This window comes from Haliotis cracherodii, unplaced genomic scaffold (assembly GCF_022045235.1).
Source record: "Haliotis cracherodii isolate W230 unplaced genomic scaffold, xgHalCrac1.p SCAF_2, whole genome shotgun sequence".
Lineage (NCBI taxonomy): Eukaryota > Metazoa > Mollusca > Gastropoda > Lepetellida > Haliotidae > Haliotis > Haliotis cracherodii.
The window spans coordinates 21,859,618-21,876,993 of NW_027266275.1; the positions used below are offsets into that span (position 1 = coordinate 21,859,618).

The 17,376-nt window shown below is 40.7% G+C and overlaps 1 protein-coding gene across 1 annotated transcript in view; it reads left to right on the top strand.

Annotated features, from left to right (window-relative positions):
* Nucleotides 1-17,376, top strand: part of LOC139467409 (cilia- and flagella-associated protein 337-like) — an 80,998-nt gene that overhangs the window by 3,663 nt on the left and 59,959 nt on the right. The window lies entirely within an intron of this gene.

The following is a 17,376-nucleotide window of genomic DNA, read 5'->3' on the forward strand; positions in this document are numbered from 1 at the left end:
ATAAGTTATTGGACGCCCCTCGTATTTCTCAGATCAATTTAACTTTTTGTTTGTTTGATCAGATTGGTTCGAGATTGCAGATGAACGGAAAATCACTCAAATTTCCCATTACATTCTTACTATGCCAATTACATGATAGCTGAAATGAAAGAAAAATTCAAATTGAGAAACAAAGAAAATAGTTCAGTTAGGGCAAGAGTATTCGCAGTCATTGCTTATTTGTAAACATAATGGAACGTCGGGTGCGAGTTCAACTCCAAGCATGGTTGTGACTACCTATCACTGTGGGGAGTTTTGACTGGTGGCAGTGATAGTATAGAGAGCTCAGCGAATAGGCTATCGCTGTGCGGAGCTTGACTCATTCATATGAACACATTAATAACTTTCATCATGATTTATAAACGTCTCCTCACATTTTGAATTATGCATATCCCATGAGCCAACAAGGGCCTTTTTCTCACACCTTGCCCTTTTGGCCAGTGAATTTTAATTGTGGTCAGATATAAAAAGAATTTATCAGATTCAAATTTGGTCAGAATTCAAGCCCAAATCTAGACTTTTATGGTTGCTTCATAGAAGAGAGCTTTACTGATTGTGAAATTTCCAGCAGATGAGATGAGGTGAAATGGGGTTTTACGTCGCGTCCAAGATTATTACACTTATATAGCGGCGTGCATGCATGTGTGTGTGTGTGTATGTGTGTGTGTGTGTGTGTGTGGCTGCTTGTACTACTACTAGTCCGGACTGATGCCGATATATAGTGCTAGCAGTTTAACATGAATACCCCACTCAGACACAGTATACTGACTTCAAGCCGACCAGTCCTTGTTTTAGCCCCTTAATGCTGAGCGCCAGACAGGGTAACAACAAGTACCATCTTTTAATGTCTTTTGGTATTACAGCAGATGAAATAAAGATGAATTCGAATAGGAATTTGAAAAGAATGAGACATATAAGGTTAGACAGGACACTTCTGAGCACCTTGTGCATGGTAAATACACTTACTGATATATGTATGTACACACAACATTTTGTGACAAACGTGGCTGACAAAGTTGACACAATTTGACAAAGTTGACGTTAATTACTATAAAGGCGTCATTTCGGTATATATCCTTGTCCTTGGTTGACAGCGGTATAAAGATCTATACCGAAATGTCACCATTACAGTAATTAAAGAAGTTGTTATCCATAAATTGTGTCTACTTTGTCATCCGTCAACTTCTAAGTAACGCCTGTCAAACAATTCAGAAGTGGGAGAATAGCCTCTATCTGGGCTGATCATTATTCACATAAACAATAGCTTTAGTTACCACTGGGTGGGGTAGAAGTAAGCCTTTTTATCCCTAGCTGATCTTGTTTGTCATATTTCAAATGATAGCACAGAGGGAGAAGTTTGGACTTTCAAAATGGGTGCTGTGTTGGACTATTTGTTATCCTAAATTGTTGCAGGTTTTGTGAGTTTGTTTGTTGTTTAAGGGACCTGTATTTACTATAGGGTATGGAGGGTGAGTGAGTATGGTTTTACGCCGCTTTTAGCAATATTCCAGCAATATCACGGTGGGGAACACCACAAATGGGCTTTACTCATTGTACCCATGTGGGAATCGAACCCAGGGCTTCGGCATGACGAACGAACACTTTAACCACTAGGCTACCCGACCGCCTCTGGTGGGTCAGAGGAATCAGGGGAGGGTCAGCAAAAGTAGGATAAGTCTCTAGGGGAGGGTCATAAAGATAATACACATGCTTGGGAAGGGTCATGAATACAACGTACAAGGACATGGGGAGGGTCATCTAAATATATGACAAACATAAGGGGAGAGTCATTATTTTCAGTACATTAGTGAATCAAAAGCCTCTGACCCCACTACCCCTGTAACCAATGACCGGTCCCTGACACCACATGAAGTAATATATATATTCCAGCTATATTACCAGCAATATTCCAGCTATTTGACAGCGGTCTGTAAATAATCGACATTCTAGTGATTGATATAATGAACAACGATCCACGCAATTCGGATTTGATGACAGGCATCAACAAGTCAGCGAGCCTGACCACCCGATTCTGTTACTCACCTCTTACTTCAAGCATAGTGTCTTTTTATGGTAAGTATGGGTTGCTGAAGACCTATTCTAACCCGGGTCTTCACGGAGGGATTGATATGGGCAATGTCAAACTCCTTAAGGGTATGATGACAATTACACAAGTCACTGAGCATGACCACCCAATCAATTTGGTCGCCTCTGACAAACCGGCAAAGGTTGCTGGGGCTCAACTCTAGCCCAGGTTCACCAGGGGGTTTGTTGAAGGCAGACTTGAATGTATCAGGATGAGGTGAAATCGCATTTCAAATTTTATTCCACTCTAAAGACCTATAGTGTGAACAATACACTTTCGAAAAGGTATTTGATTGTGGTGATAGTCAATCATTATCAACATAACAAGCCAGTGATATTCATGTTTATTATAATAATATCTACACATCACAAGTCAGGATTTACTCAAATCATTATTGACATAACAAGCCAGTGATATTCATGTTTATTGTAATAATATCTACACATCACAAGTCAGGATTTACTCAAATCATTATCAACATAACAAGCCAGTGATATTCATGTTTATTGTAATAATATCTACACATGACAAGTCAGGATTTACTCAAATCATTATCGATATAACAAGCCAGTGATATTCATGTTTATTGTAATAATATCTACACATGACAAGTCAGGATTTACTCAAATCATTATCGACATAACAAGCCAGTGATATTCATGTTTATTGTAATAATATCTACACATGACAAGTCAGGATTTACTCAAATCATTATCGACATAACAAGCCAGTGATATTCATGTTTATTGTAATAATATCTACACATCACAAGTCAGGATTTACTCAAATCATTATCGACATTGCAAGTCAGTGATATTCATTATAACCATTATAATAATATCTAAACATTACAAGTCAGTACTGACATAACAAGCCAATGATATGAAATGTCAATGCCAGAGAATAACCAGTCTCAATTATCCACCCAAACAGATACCATTGGGTGTAAAATGCAAAATATTAGAAGAATAGACCACCGAAAATCAGCGACGATACTCATGTTCATTATAATCATTATGCTACTATCTATACATCACAAACCAGTATTACTCATTATCATGACGACTGCCTCCGTGGTCTAGTGGTAGAGCGTCCGCCCAGAGAGCGGAAGGTCTGGGGTTCGATCCCCGACCGCGTCATACCAAAAGACATTAAAAGATGGTACTTGTTACCCTGTCTGGCACTCGGCATTAAGGGGCTAAAACAAGGACTGGTCGGCTCGGAGTCAGTATACTGTGTCTGAGTGGGGTATTCATGTTAAACTGCGGCATGGTACCTCAGTGTGCTAGCACTATAAATCGGCATCAGTCCGGACTAGTACAAGCAGCCACACACACATACGTGCATGCACGTCGCTATATAAGTGCAATAATCTTGGACGCGACGTTAAACCCCATTTCACCTCACCTCACCATTATCATGACATCTACATAAGAAGCCATTGATACTTACGATCATTATCTACATAACATGGCAGTGATATTCATGATCATAATAATAATATCTACAAAGTTATCCAATCTCAATATTGACGGAGCCAGTAGCTAATGGCCCAGTACATAAGTTTGTCATTTCAATTCATGTTATGTCAATAATGTAAAGTTTTACCCCACATTGCACAAGAAATGTTTTTATGTGGTCTGTATTGTCAAGCAGTATAGGTGGCAGCCCTTATCAGTCCGCCCTTTTAACAATTGACTATACAAACACTCAGATCTTTTGTTCGGTAGCTCATGCTGTCCCCTAGAAACGGGGCAGTCAATTAATTTATTTTTCGCATATTTCTTAATAAGTGTTTCTTATCATTCTGGTCATATAATAAAAGGCAGGGACTCTTCGGTGATGTTAAAGAAAATGAACACAAGAAGAGACAGGCCTATTGTTGAACTATCTTCCCCTGGGACAACCTGACTTTATGAAGGAGTACCTACACTATAGGCTGGTTTCTCAGCACCGCCACCAGTCAGTGCATTGAGGGAGGATATAAGAGGATTGTTTAAAACTTGTTTCGTTGCTGGGATGTCAAAGGAAAATTTACGTCAGTCTGACTTGGACCGATATGTGTAAATCAGTACGAAATTAATTCAAACAGGATGTGAAAAATTCACAATTGTGGAATTAGGGGATTAATTCAGAGGAATTTTATCTTTCATGCAGGGGTCTAATGAACACTTTTTAAAAGATTTAACATGAAAGGGATGTCATGTAGTTATTTATTGCGCGAGCTGCATTGTTCTGAGCATGCTCGGTTGGATTACTGCTGCACGGTGCAGGCGACTTATGCGTTGAAGAGTTGAGACATTTCAATGTAGTGACTACCCTGCCCAGAGACGTCCATTGTGTTGGGTATCTGGAGATATTTCAGGTGGATGCTGGGTTAGAGGGAGGTGACATGAAGCCTGGGGGACAGGATGAGAGGGACTCGGGGGAAGGGGGCAGTAATGGGGGGGATAGGACTGCTCTGCCTGACAGTGAGGAGGGCAGTGTCACTGGGATGAGTAAAACGACGAAGAATCGGAACGGAAAACCTCCCAATGGACTTTCAAGGACGCCATCTGGAAATCTTGTGCAGGTTATATTGTCTGAGTTTATGTTTGATATGATCTGTTTTGCCAAAGGATTATTATTACTAATTCTAATTTGAATTAATTATTTTCTTTGACAATGTGGTCTGTATTTTATATTTATTATCGTAATACCATATTTTCATGATGATTTTTTCATTGTGTTGAATGTTTTTGTGTATTAGTTGGTATTCGCCTTAAAATTGTTTCTTTTTCAAATAAATTGCTGGGTAAAAGAAAGTATGCACCCATGCTTGAGGGTGGCTAATAATGACACAGATAAGAAATTGTTCTTTGATGGTGTATTTGATATGGGTGTCATAGGAGTGTTTTTGTCCTTAAGTTTGAGTTGTTTGCGAAACTGTAACCTGGTATCATTTTGAAAATGTTAGTAATTTTTTGGTCAAATCCAGTTTTCAAGAGTATGCTATCTTTTCCTAGAAGTGTATGTAACCCAAATGGGGATTGTGGGTTAGAATTGGTCTCCAGCAACCTTGCCTGTTATAAGATGCGATTTAATGGATTGGGTGGTCAGGCTCAGTGACTTGGTTGAGTGAGTGAGGTGGGATTTATGCCACTTTGAACAGTATTTTAGTTATATCAGGGTATGCCAGCTTGATGTGGGTGGAAATCCCCAACTAAAGCAGGTCTTAGACATTTACCACTTTGGTTAAACCAACAAGTACGGGATGGTGCTGACAACCGTAGAATTATGATAACATTGAATCTGGGATTGGAACCATGATCATAGGTTTCTGGAATGCCTAAGGGACGCAAATCTGCACCTACTTCCAGAGACTGTGAGAACATGCTTATTAGTGCCTTGATTTACAGATGAATAGTTAAGTTATGCTTAATCATGACTATAAAATTAGCATAATATTATATGTAAAAAGAAAAGTTATCTAAATCTAAATTATCTAAATTTCCTTGATATAAACCAAGATGGTACTGGTAGACAAAGCCGTTTTACCCAATATCAGCATCTAGAAATAATATATGTCTCCTTGCACCTTGACGAGGAGATAAATATGATTAATTATGTAACACAATGATGTCTCAAGTTGACGTATGACTTCATAAATAACTTGAATAAATCATTGCAGTCTTTCAGTGAAACTTAGATAATGTGTGTGGCATCCTTTTCATATGTTTTGAGTGAGTGAGTGAGCTTTTTTAGCAATATCACGGCGGGGGACACCAGAAATGGGCTTCACACATTGTAACCATATCCGGAATCTAACCCGAGTCTTCGGTGTGACAAGCGAACCCTTTAAACCACTAGGCTACCCGACTGCCCCTCATATGTTTGAACATAACGATGCGTGTATGTATGGAGCTCTGACTCCAAACATCAAAATGACTCAGAAATCATGTGAACACCTTGTTGAAAAGTTGACTGAAAACAATGTTCTCCCACATCAAATCCTGCAGATAACTGGTTACAGGAACATCCATTCTGTGAACAGTTATAGCCACATATTCTGATCAGCCAATATCTACATAATGTCAGGACATACACCCTTGCCACACACTGACATCCCAGCTTGATGTTTCTGAAACACCCATTATTGATATTTTCAAAGTCTTGGTTGATATTTCCCATATTGAAAAGGCCACCCATGGTCCAGTAGATAGAGTGTTTGCCTGGAGAGCGGAAGGTCAGTGTTTTGATCTCCAGCCGAGTCATACTTAAACAAGTTCAAAGATGGGGCTTGTTGTTACCCTGCCTGGTGATCAGCATTAAGGAGCTAAAACAAGGACTGGTTGACTCATACTGTGTTAAAACACAGACCTATATATTATATAGGTCTGTGGTTAAACCTGTGGCATTGTATCTCAGTGGGCTAACCCTGTAAAACCGATGAAGTCCAGACTAGTTCAAGCAGACAGACACACACACATATAGTTGATCTCACAGTCCCTGAACATTAATTTTCCTTTCTGCCTAGCCCTTTCTATAATGCAAAAGCTCTAAATGAAGTAAGTCTAGATTTTACACAAGTTCCTTCCTATCTCACTGGGCTCCTTTTCAATTTAAATGGAGTTGTTTGTTTCCACACATGCAGACACACACACAGAGACAGAAAGACACACAGAGAAACACACAAACACACACACAAGCACGCGCACACTCACGCATTCACTCACTCTCTCACTCACTCACTCACTCACTCACTCACTCACTCAAGACAATGGACTCACAGGCTGGCAACATGTGGACTGCTTAAATTCATTTCCAACAATTTTACTGATCGATGACAAAACATTGCACATTATCTGAAGCCTCAAACCTCACAGATGGGATTTCAATGTTAGAGTGAAGAAAATCAACTATCGATTTGTTCCCAATTCCTATTTCTTTTGAGAACAGAAAATGTCACTTATATCATGTTTGAATAATGTTACATGCAGTGTACAATATTGATTAGTTTTAATGATTCAAACAGCATAATTGTCGCCCACTACTTGTAATATGAATTAATGGTGTTCATTCTCAAGTTGTATGTGTTTAAGATGCAATCTTTTGAATTTTGTAAAACCATGTATCTTGTTTTGTAATATATGTAGCCCTTTGTGGGTTGAAATTTTTTTAACACTCTCTTCTGCAGAAACCTTTATAGATTTGCTTCAGGGGAATCTTTGCTTGAGGAAGTCAGAGAGAACGAACTCAATCAAAATAGAAGGGTAACTGTAGTAGGCCTGGGATGGGTAACTCGGGTTAGGTGGGTCCTGAGTAGGACCCGGGTACCCACAGGACTACCCAGACCCGTGGTTAGTCATGTGATATGTTATTTGATGACGAAAACTCACTACAGCCTTGTAGTTACACTACAAGTTGCTAATGCTCGCATTTCTTTCTGACGATGCACACATTCCTTTTGACTTGTATTTGTTTGAGTAAAGATAAAGCTTCAGTCAACTTCTGTGTGCGCATGATCTTAGCAAGGGCTACGGTAAAACAATTACCAATCAGACATTTTGTTCCTAACTCTTGAGACCTACAGTGGGTACCCGGGTAGGGTTGGGTAATAGGGGGTCGGGTACCGAAAAATGGAATAATCTGATCTTTGATTTCTCATTTTAGTTTTGCAAACAGCTCTTTTGGTATTATGTTTGACCCGTGAAGATCTGGGGTAGAATAGGTCTTCAGCAACCCATGCTTGCCGTAACAGGCGACTATGCTTGTTGTAAGAGGTGACTAATGGGATCGGGTGGTCAGGCTTGCTGACTTGGTTGATGCATGTCATTGTATCCCATGTCAGTTACTGGATTGTCTGGTCCAGACTTGATTAGTTACAGACTGCCATCATATAGCTGGAATATTGCTGAGTGCAGGGTTAAACAAACCAACAGACAAACAAACAGCAATATTATGTTTTAGTCATTTTCAATATTGGTTTCTTTCCATTGCGATTCTAATTTTAAAATTCCAGATTAACCGGAGAGGGGACAAGATAGGATAAGGACCTCTTTGCCCACTGGAAATGTTAAATTTAAAAGTTACAGAAATTTTTAAATATTGGTATGACAATTATCAGACATGTTTAAATGGGGGAAACTGGCCTTTGTTTCTAAGGCCTTTCCATGGTGTTATGTGCAACCAGTGAAATGACAGGAAGAAGGATGTTCCAATAAATGAGTTTTCCAGGAATATTTAATATTTCAATATAATGAGATTGATGTAAAGTACACATAGCCTTCACCAATCAGGGCCATGCAGAACACCTAATGTAGTTACATTTTATGTCTCTTCCTTCACTTCAACCCAGAAGAATGGTGTACTCTAATATCTGTGATCAACTATACAGTGACTGATATGGATTCTCACTAATTCTCACAAAAAAAGCCGCTTTGAATCCAATGATAATATATCAAAGACACATAAAAATTGTGTGTTTACTTAATATTTAAGGCTACACATATTTTATATTTCGTTTCACAGGCCCACCACCCTACTGAAAAGCATCTGGAAAAGAAACAAAGTAAACATTAAAATATTTATTTTTATAATGTGTCCCACGAGTAATATAGACCCTCTTATACAATATAAAATGTTCCATGTCTACATCACTATCAGTGATTCATGAAGCCAGCTGCAGTTTGAACTCCATAGCAGCGTGACTTTCGTATAAATCAATAAATGATTGACAGCTATTTAATTTTATTTTTATTTCAACCCACCTTGTGTAGAAAAGCTGGGATAGATCTGTGAAACAAAATTGAAAAAGTGTGGCCTATGTTTCAAAGCTGTTGTATCCATGATGACACTTGATTGATATATTTCAACTTCTTCCTTCTTTCTATGCAACATTTCGGTAAACTTCTCAGGCCTTTTTCCCCTTATTGTAATGACGGGATTACAAGTCACTGTTGTAAAACTAAAACTAAAACGTATAACCTCATGTTTTATGAATTGTAATAAACTGAACTGAACAAAACAAACATATTTAAGCAAAGTAAGTAAGTAAGTAAGTAAGTCTTTATTCTGTAAGTAAGTGTGTGAGTGAGTGAGATAGTAAGTCTTTATTCTGTAAGTAAGTAAGTAAGTAAGTAAGTAAGTAAGTAAGTAAAGGGATGTTAAATAGTTCCTATCCAGTGAGTAGACATGCATTATCTTGTAGAAGGCAAACACAATACACGTTATAGCAATATCTCAATTTTGAATTTGTTTCAATTCTTTTACAATGTCCTATTAAAACATGCTGGTTTGTTGTTGCACAAGGGGTACATGAGGTTTTAGCCCACGAGCCGGAGACGCATAAAACCCAGTGTACCTGATATGATACTACTTACCTTACATGATTATCTTATCCAATGTGTTAATCTGCCATTGTAAAAGAAATAAAACAAATTGAAAATTGATAGAAAGCAGCTGTTTGATTTAGCAGAGGCTAACTTGTGCTATGTCACATGACTTCCTTTGGAAAAAGCGTGCAGCTTTTTGCTCCTGCTCAGAAATCCACATGCAGCCTGTCTTCTTCATGATGGGGTATAAGGGATTTATCCGCTTGCTCAGAAATGTATTTCCCTCCCAGGTGGGATGTATCATACTTTATCAAGATCATGTGAACAAATCAGATCTCATCATTCTGAAATGGAGGGGTGATAATCAATGCTGTACAGGTTGTTCTGAGTTTAATTGAGTGAAACTTTAGAGAAATGATTGATGTAAATCTAGCACATAAATACAAACAAGTAGATTTCAAAATACCGGGTAAGCATATTCTCAATCACTGCATAGTTATATCTTCTGCAAAAGGAAGGTCAGATTCATGTAAAAAATAGGAAATTCTTTTTGTCTGACCTTAATTTCAGCAATAATTTAATTATTTTTAATCTGTAAAATGATATTGGCTTATATTGGCACATACATAGATTGCAAGATTATCATCACCCTCATCTCACATCTCACATCTCCATCTACAAGAACCTGAAGATAAAGAAAATCACCATATGTGTTTCCTTCTTTCCTTATGTTATGACGAGGGAGCAAGGGTGGCCCAGTTGTCCAAGGCGCCGTGATTCGCTGTGCAGAGTTGGGCATGCCAGAAACCTTTGATTGTGGGTTCGATTCCCGGTTCACCCTGATAATGTTCCTATAGTCGTCAGCACCATACCCGTGCTCTTGGGGTTCACCGAAGTTGTAAACATCTGAGACCTGCATCATTTCGGTTCCTTACTCCCAATAAAGCTGACACACTGTGATATAACTGGAGGAGTGTTCCAAACCGTGTTATATCAACTCACTCACTCACTCACCTTATTTAAATAAAATACACGATAAACATAGTCCCATCAAATATATGATTACATGTGAATCACATGTGTTAACTGTTGGTGCTTTTATCATTATAAAATTATAACATAAAAAACTAAAATGCCTCAATCCTAACTCACATTTTTGATAAATTTGGATGACAATCTAATAATTTATTGTTGCCATATAGAAAGTAAATTTACTCAATTTTTCAAGGGTATAAAATATGGCTTTTAGTATTTATTTGGACCATTCAGTACATAGGGAGCTTTTGTTGTAAAAACAGTTGCTTACATAGTAAATGATTATATTGTGTCTGAGGGAAACCACAATAAAAGTATTACAGTCTGCAAAGTATTCACTTTGAGTTGAGTGTACTTGCTCCAGTAGTTTGCCTTTGGGGGTAGTTGACTCTTCGACTAAGATTAAGATAAATAGCCTATTACTGTCACTTGCTAGAACTCAGTGTTTCTGATTACATTCTGCTTTCTGACCCAAACTATTTGCCCAGAGCTCTTGATAAACTTTATTTCCGCAGAGTGTTTGTACGAACGCAATCAAAAGCTTACTAAACTGTTGCACAGGTAAACCCAGAAATGGGGCCTATGGCACTTTTTTTTGTTCATAATTTTCTGACATTGAAAACAAATTAAATCACTTGACATTCAGCGAGTTTTCAGATTGGAAGTTGGGAAGTATTTCAACCCGTATCCTTGAGACGTGAGTGCATCCCTTGTGGTGTAGATTTATCAAGTTTTCAAGTGGCACTGTTAAGAGTGATAAATTTCCATGAGCTTATCGGTTTGTTTTTATAAAGGGGTATATTTCACCAGCCAAGTATTTGTTGTAGTCCAGTTGTGTATTGTAAATCCTGCTCCCCCGGGATGTGACGGCTCCGTGGTCTGTGGGCCGTGCTCTACGTGTGTGGAAGGGGCCCTCGAAGGTGTCAGTCATGTGCTCAGTAAGAGTGATACTTAGCAGGCGGCACGGATCTCACGCTTAGCCATGCTCAAGCAGTTATGGTTCAACTATGGAGAAGTTAATGAAACGTGATAAAAAAGTGAAATTTAAATCCCCAGATAAGCTTGAACTTTCGGATTCCTCTGAGGATGACGATGACACTATTCTTATACCAAAACAGGTCAGTGGGGTGATGGTTTGCTAAATTATCACCAAATCATATATTTTTGTCATTATAGAAATTTATTTTAATTTCTCAAGTTTGCTTTGCTTTTGTGTTTTTTTTCCAGTTTGTGTTCTTATTTAGTTATTTAAAATTGATGACACTGTTTTTCTCATTTGTAGCTACATTTTCATTCTCTGACTTTGCTGTAAAAATAATTAAATGTTTGATGTATTGTATACATGCTACCTGCACTGTTAGTTCAATGTTACTTCAACGTCATGCTGACCCGTGAAGATCCAGGGTAGAATAGGTCTTCAGCAACCCATGCTTGCTGTTAAAGGCAACTATGCTCGTCGTAAGAGGCGACTAATGGGATCGGATGGTCAGGCACGCTGACTTGGTTGATGCATGTCATCGATCTCAATTGCATGGATTGATGTTCATGATGTCAATCACTGGATTGTCTGGTCCAGACTCAATTATTTACAGACCGCCGTCATATAGCTGGAATATTGCTGAGTGGGGCAAAAAACAACAAACCAACCAATCAATGTCATGCCAGTTTTAATTACATGTACTTTTCTTCAATCACCTGTATGCGTTTCTGTTTACCTATGAAAACGTAAAGAAGGCAAAACCTAATTTTTGTACAATGTTTGTTTTTGTTCCATATTGACATCTTTAAATTTGTATTCTTGGAAAGATAATCATGGTCATTTGTTTTGTTTTCTATGAGTATCTGGATCATGATGAAATATTTGTGGATGGTTGCTGTCTACCACTTCCTAGGTAGCTGGACATTAAACCTGGAACCTATTCCATCACTGATTGCTGTATATTTCCATGTAGAGGGGTGGTGCTTATCATTTTTCCATGTGCATAGACGTGTTGCCAAAACGTAATTCAACTTTGTGCGTAGTCAAATGGAGATAAGAAACTCATTGATTTCCGGACTAAGTTGTTTTGGAACCATCTACATCAAATCGTTTCTCTACAAATTTAAAACCTAGATGCCAGCCTCAGTACCTGTATGCTGCAATGCTAGACATCAGTACCGCTCCATCACCATTCTTAGCGGGGTGGCCTTATAAGGTTATATATATGGTTAAAGCATTTGCTCATCATGCTGAAGGCCAGGGTTTGATTGCCAACATGGAGACAATGTGTGAAGCCACCATTAGAATTTGGCACTAGTCCTATAGTCCTTATCAAAATGCCAGAACTTAAAGTATCATAAGGACTAGTTGAAATTTGCCATTATTAAGGGTTTTGCTGTGTTATCATTATAGGACTAGTGGACTAAACAGTTAGTTTTTATTGCTGGAAGCCAATTTCTGGTGTCCCTCTGCCATGATATTGCTGGAATACTGCTAAAACCATACACTGGATACTCTAAGAGAAGAGTTCAGCACATAAGAAGCTTCAACCTGTACTAAGCATTGTATTATATACCAGGGTAGTAGCCTACCCTCCCATCTACTCCCTCAGGAGACTCCCCCCCACCCCCCCAGCCCCTCACCCACACATTTTTAACCCCCTAGATACCGGGGTAGATGATCCCCTCTCTCTCCATCTACCCCCTGACAGGCTAAACTGCCCCTACAGAGAGACACCCCAGTGCTGAGATGGTGTGTAATCTGACAATAGATACAGGCGCTCTTGGCTTCCTGGTAACCACCCCATCTCCGCTATCGGCTGTCATCCTTAGATAAATACAATATGAAGTGTTTGTGTTGCTTGTCTTTCTGATTATATCATTTGGATGTGAGTTCAAAAGTGCATTCTGTTTATTATTGTGCCACTGCCAGTGTGTATTTCAAGTCCTTTATTTTGAGAACTTTGTGATTTTGGATAAAAAGGGGAACATATGAATATTGTGGTTGTGAATTGTGGATTAGAAAAGGTGTCCAGTGCCCAGTCCTTGTCAGAAAGTCCCCAGTACCCAATGCATGTCAGAAGGTCCCCAGTATCCAATGCATGTCGGAAAGTCCCAGCACCCAATACTCGGAAGGTCCCCAGTACCCAATGCATGTCAGAAGGTCCCAATTACCCAATGCATGTCAGAAGGTCCCCAGTATCCAATGCATGTCGGAAGGTCCCAGCACCCAATACTCGGAAGGTCACCAGTACCCAATGCATGTCGGAAGGTCACCAGTACCCAATGCATGTCGGAAGGTCACCAGTACCCAATGCATGTCGGAAGGTCCCCAGTACCCAATGCATGTCGGAAGGTCCCCAGTACCCAATGCTTGTCGGAAGGTCCCCAGTATCCAATGCATGTCGGAAGGTCACCAGTATCCAATGCATGTCAGATGGTCCCCAGACCCAATGCATGTCGGAAGGGTCCCTAGTACCCAATGCATGTCGGAAGGTCCCAGAGTACCCAATGCTTGTCAGAAGGTCCCCAGTGCCCAATGCATATCAGAAGGTCCCCAGTACCCAATGCATCTCAGAAGGTCCCCAGTATCCAATGCATGTCGGAAGGTCCCAGCACCCAATACTCGGAAGGTCCCCAGTACCCAATGCATGTCGGAAGGTCACCAGTAACCACTGCATGTCGGAAGGTCCCCAGTACCCAATGCATGTCGGAAGGTCCCCAGTACCCAATGCATGTCGGAAGGTCACCAGTACCCAATGCTTGTCGGAAGGTCCCCAGTATCCAATGCATGTCGGAAGGTCCCCAGTACCCAATGCATGTCGGAAGGTCCCCATTATCCAATGCATGTCGGAAAGTCCCCAGTACCCAATGCATGTCGGAAGGTCTCAGTACCCAATGCATGTCAGAAGGTCACCAGTACCCAATGCTTGTCAGAAGGTCCCCAGTATCCAATGCATGTCGGAAGGTCCCAGCACCCAATGCATGTCGGAAGGTCCCCAGTACCCAATGCTTGTCGGAAGGTCCCCAGTACCCAATGCATGTCGGAAGGTCCCCAGTACCCAATGCATGTCGGAAGGTCCCCAGTACCCAATGCATGGCGGAAGGTCCCCAGTACCCAATGCTTGTCGGAAAGTCCCCAGTATCCAATGCATGTCGAAAAGTCCCCAGTACCCAATGCTTGTCGGAAGGTCCCCAGTACCCAATGCTTGTCGGAAGGTCCCCAGTACCCAATGCATGTCGGAAGGTCCCCAGTATCCAATGCATGTCGGAAAGTCCCTAGTACCCAATGCATGTCGGAAGGTCTCAGTACCCAATGCATGTCGGAAGGTCCCCAGTACCCAATGCATGTCGGAAGGTCCCCAGTACCCAATGCATGTCGGAAGGTCCCAGTACCCAATGCATGTCGGAAGGTCACCAGTACCCAATACTCGGAAGGTCACCAGTACCAAATGCATGTCGGAAGGTCACCAGTACCCAATACTCGGAAGATCCCCAGTACCCAATGCATGTTGGAAGGTCCCAGTACCCAATGCATGTTGGAAGGTCACCAGTACCCAATACTCGGAAGGTCCCCAGTACCCAATGCATGTCGGAAGGTCCCAGTACCCAATGCATGTCGGAAGGTCACCAGTACCCAATGCATGTCTGAAGGTCCCCAGTACCAATGCATGTCGGAAGGTCACCAGTACCCAATACTCGGAAGGCCCCCAGTACCCAGTGCATGTCGGAAGGTCCCAGTACCCAATGCATGTCGGAAGGTCACCAGTACCCAATACTCGGAAGGTCCCCAGTACCCAATGCATGTCGGAAGGCCCCCAGTACCCAATGCATGTCGGAAGGTCCCAGTACCCAATGCATGTCGGAAGGTCACCAGTACCCAATGCATGTCGGAAGGTCCCAGTACCCAATGCATGTCGGAAGGTCCCAGTACCCAATGCATGTCGGAAGGTCCCCAGTACCCAATGCATGTCTGAAGGTCCCAGTACCCAATGCATGTCGGAAGGTCCCCAAGTACCCAATGCATGTCGGAAGGTCCCAGTACCCAATGCATGTCGGAAGGTCACCAGTACCCAATGCATGTCGGAAGGTCCCCAGTACCCAATGCATGTCGGAAGGTCACCAGTACCCAATGCATGTCGGAAGGTCCCAGTAACCAATGCATGTCGGAAGGTCCCAGTACCCAATGCATGTCGGAAGGTCACCAGTACCCAATGCATGTCAGAAGGTCCCAGTACCCAATGCATGTCAGAAGGTCCCAGTACCCAATGCATGTCCGAAGGTCCCAGTACCCAATGCATGTCAGAAGGTCCCAGTACCCAATGCATGTCGGAAGGTCCCAGTACCCAATGCATGTCAGAAGGTCCCAGTACCCAATGCATGTCGGAAGGTCCCAGTACCCAATGCATGTCAGAAGGTCCCAGTACCCAATGCATGTCAGAAGGTCCCAGTACCCAATGCATGTCGGAAGGTCCCAGTACCCAATGCATGTCGGAAGGTCACCAGTACCCAATGCATGTCAGAAGGTCCCAGTACCCAATGCATGTCAGAAGGTCCCAGTACCCAAAGCATGTCAGAAGGTCACCAGTACCCAATACTCGGAAGGTCACCAGTACCCAATACTCGGAAGGTCCCCTGTTTACAAATTCTCAGCTGTGTGCTGGCTGGCCTATGTCATCTGAAAGAATTTCAACTTACATCCACATAGATAAATCTGAGGCCATTTTTTATTTGGAATATATGACAAAACTATTTATTACATTAAATCTTCTCTACATAAAAATAGATTGAATAAATGTGACCTTAAGGACCAAAATATAATCCTTAACCCATACTCCACATTTATGATTTACAAATGTGTGTTAATGATATACTTTATGATGCTAACCCTCATGGAACAGAAGACGTGGAACTATTTGTCAGTCACTCAGGGACAATCCTCAAGATCAGGCTCGCTCACTTGTACTTCAGAACATTCTTTCTGCCATGTAATTGTATTTTCATGAGATAACCAGTGCCTGTTTCAACATACTTAGTCTTAGAAGTGATTTAGTGGCTGGGGTAACCTACATGGGAGCCTACCTACCCTGATCCGTACCCTCAAGGCTGTTTCAACCCTGTAGATACTTCAGATATACCAGGCAATAGACATGTGCACATATTTGCATTTGTATTTTTCACAGATTTCTTGCCCAAGGGCATTTAATGTCTCACACAGTTGTACGTTTATGTGTTAATATCTGTTGAAATATATCACGCCATGTTTTAATATGTCTTATACTGTTTACCTTTCTTGTTTAGCGTTTGTCATTGAAAAGCTTTTGATCTTGAATGTATTCCATGAATATTGTTTTTGTTTGACATTAGGAATTGAATTCATCTTAGCATAAAGGGTCCTGATATTGTTTACTATCTAGGGTGAAAGGACTCAAAAACAATATCATAAGCATAAGATTGGTCGGAATTTTATCATTAGAGGAATTAATGAATGAAGAGGAAATATGAATTTACTGTTAATGTAGCAACCAAACATTTACACGTTGTTTGTCCCACTATCTATGCTGCTTTGTTTTAACTAGTATTGAGACGGTGGTTGGTTCAAGCTCTTTGGAAAAATATGACTTCCGTGAAAAATTGAAGACAGAATAAAACAGATATAACTAATAATGTTGCTGTGTTACACCATTTACTGCCTAAATAAGATGTTATAACCTGTAACTAAGTAAAATTATTACCTTACTGACAAAAGGCTGTAAGTTTTATACTGCCTACGATAATGGCTACCCATCTGACTGGAGCTGCCTTGGGTGCAGATCTTGGTGGTAGTTGCAAATATTCAAATAACCATGAGGATGAGTGAGTTACAACTGACCAAAGTGCTATGTTGGCCAATAGTGCTGATTTTTGCCATACTGCTGATGTTGG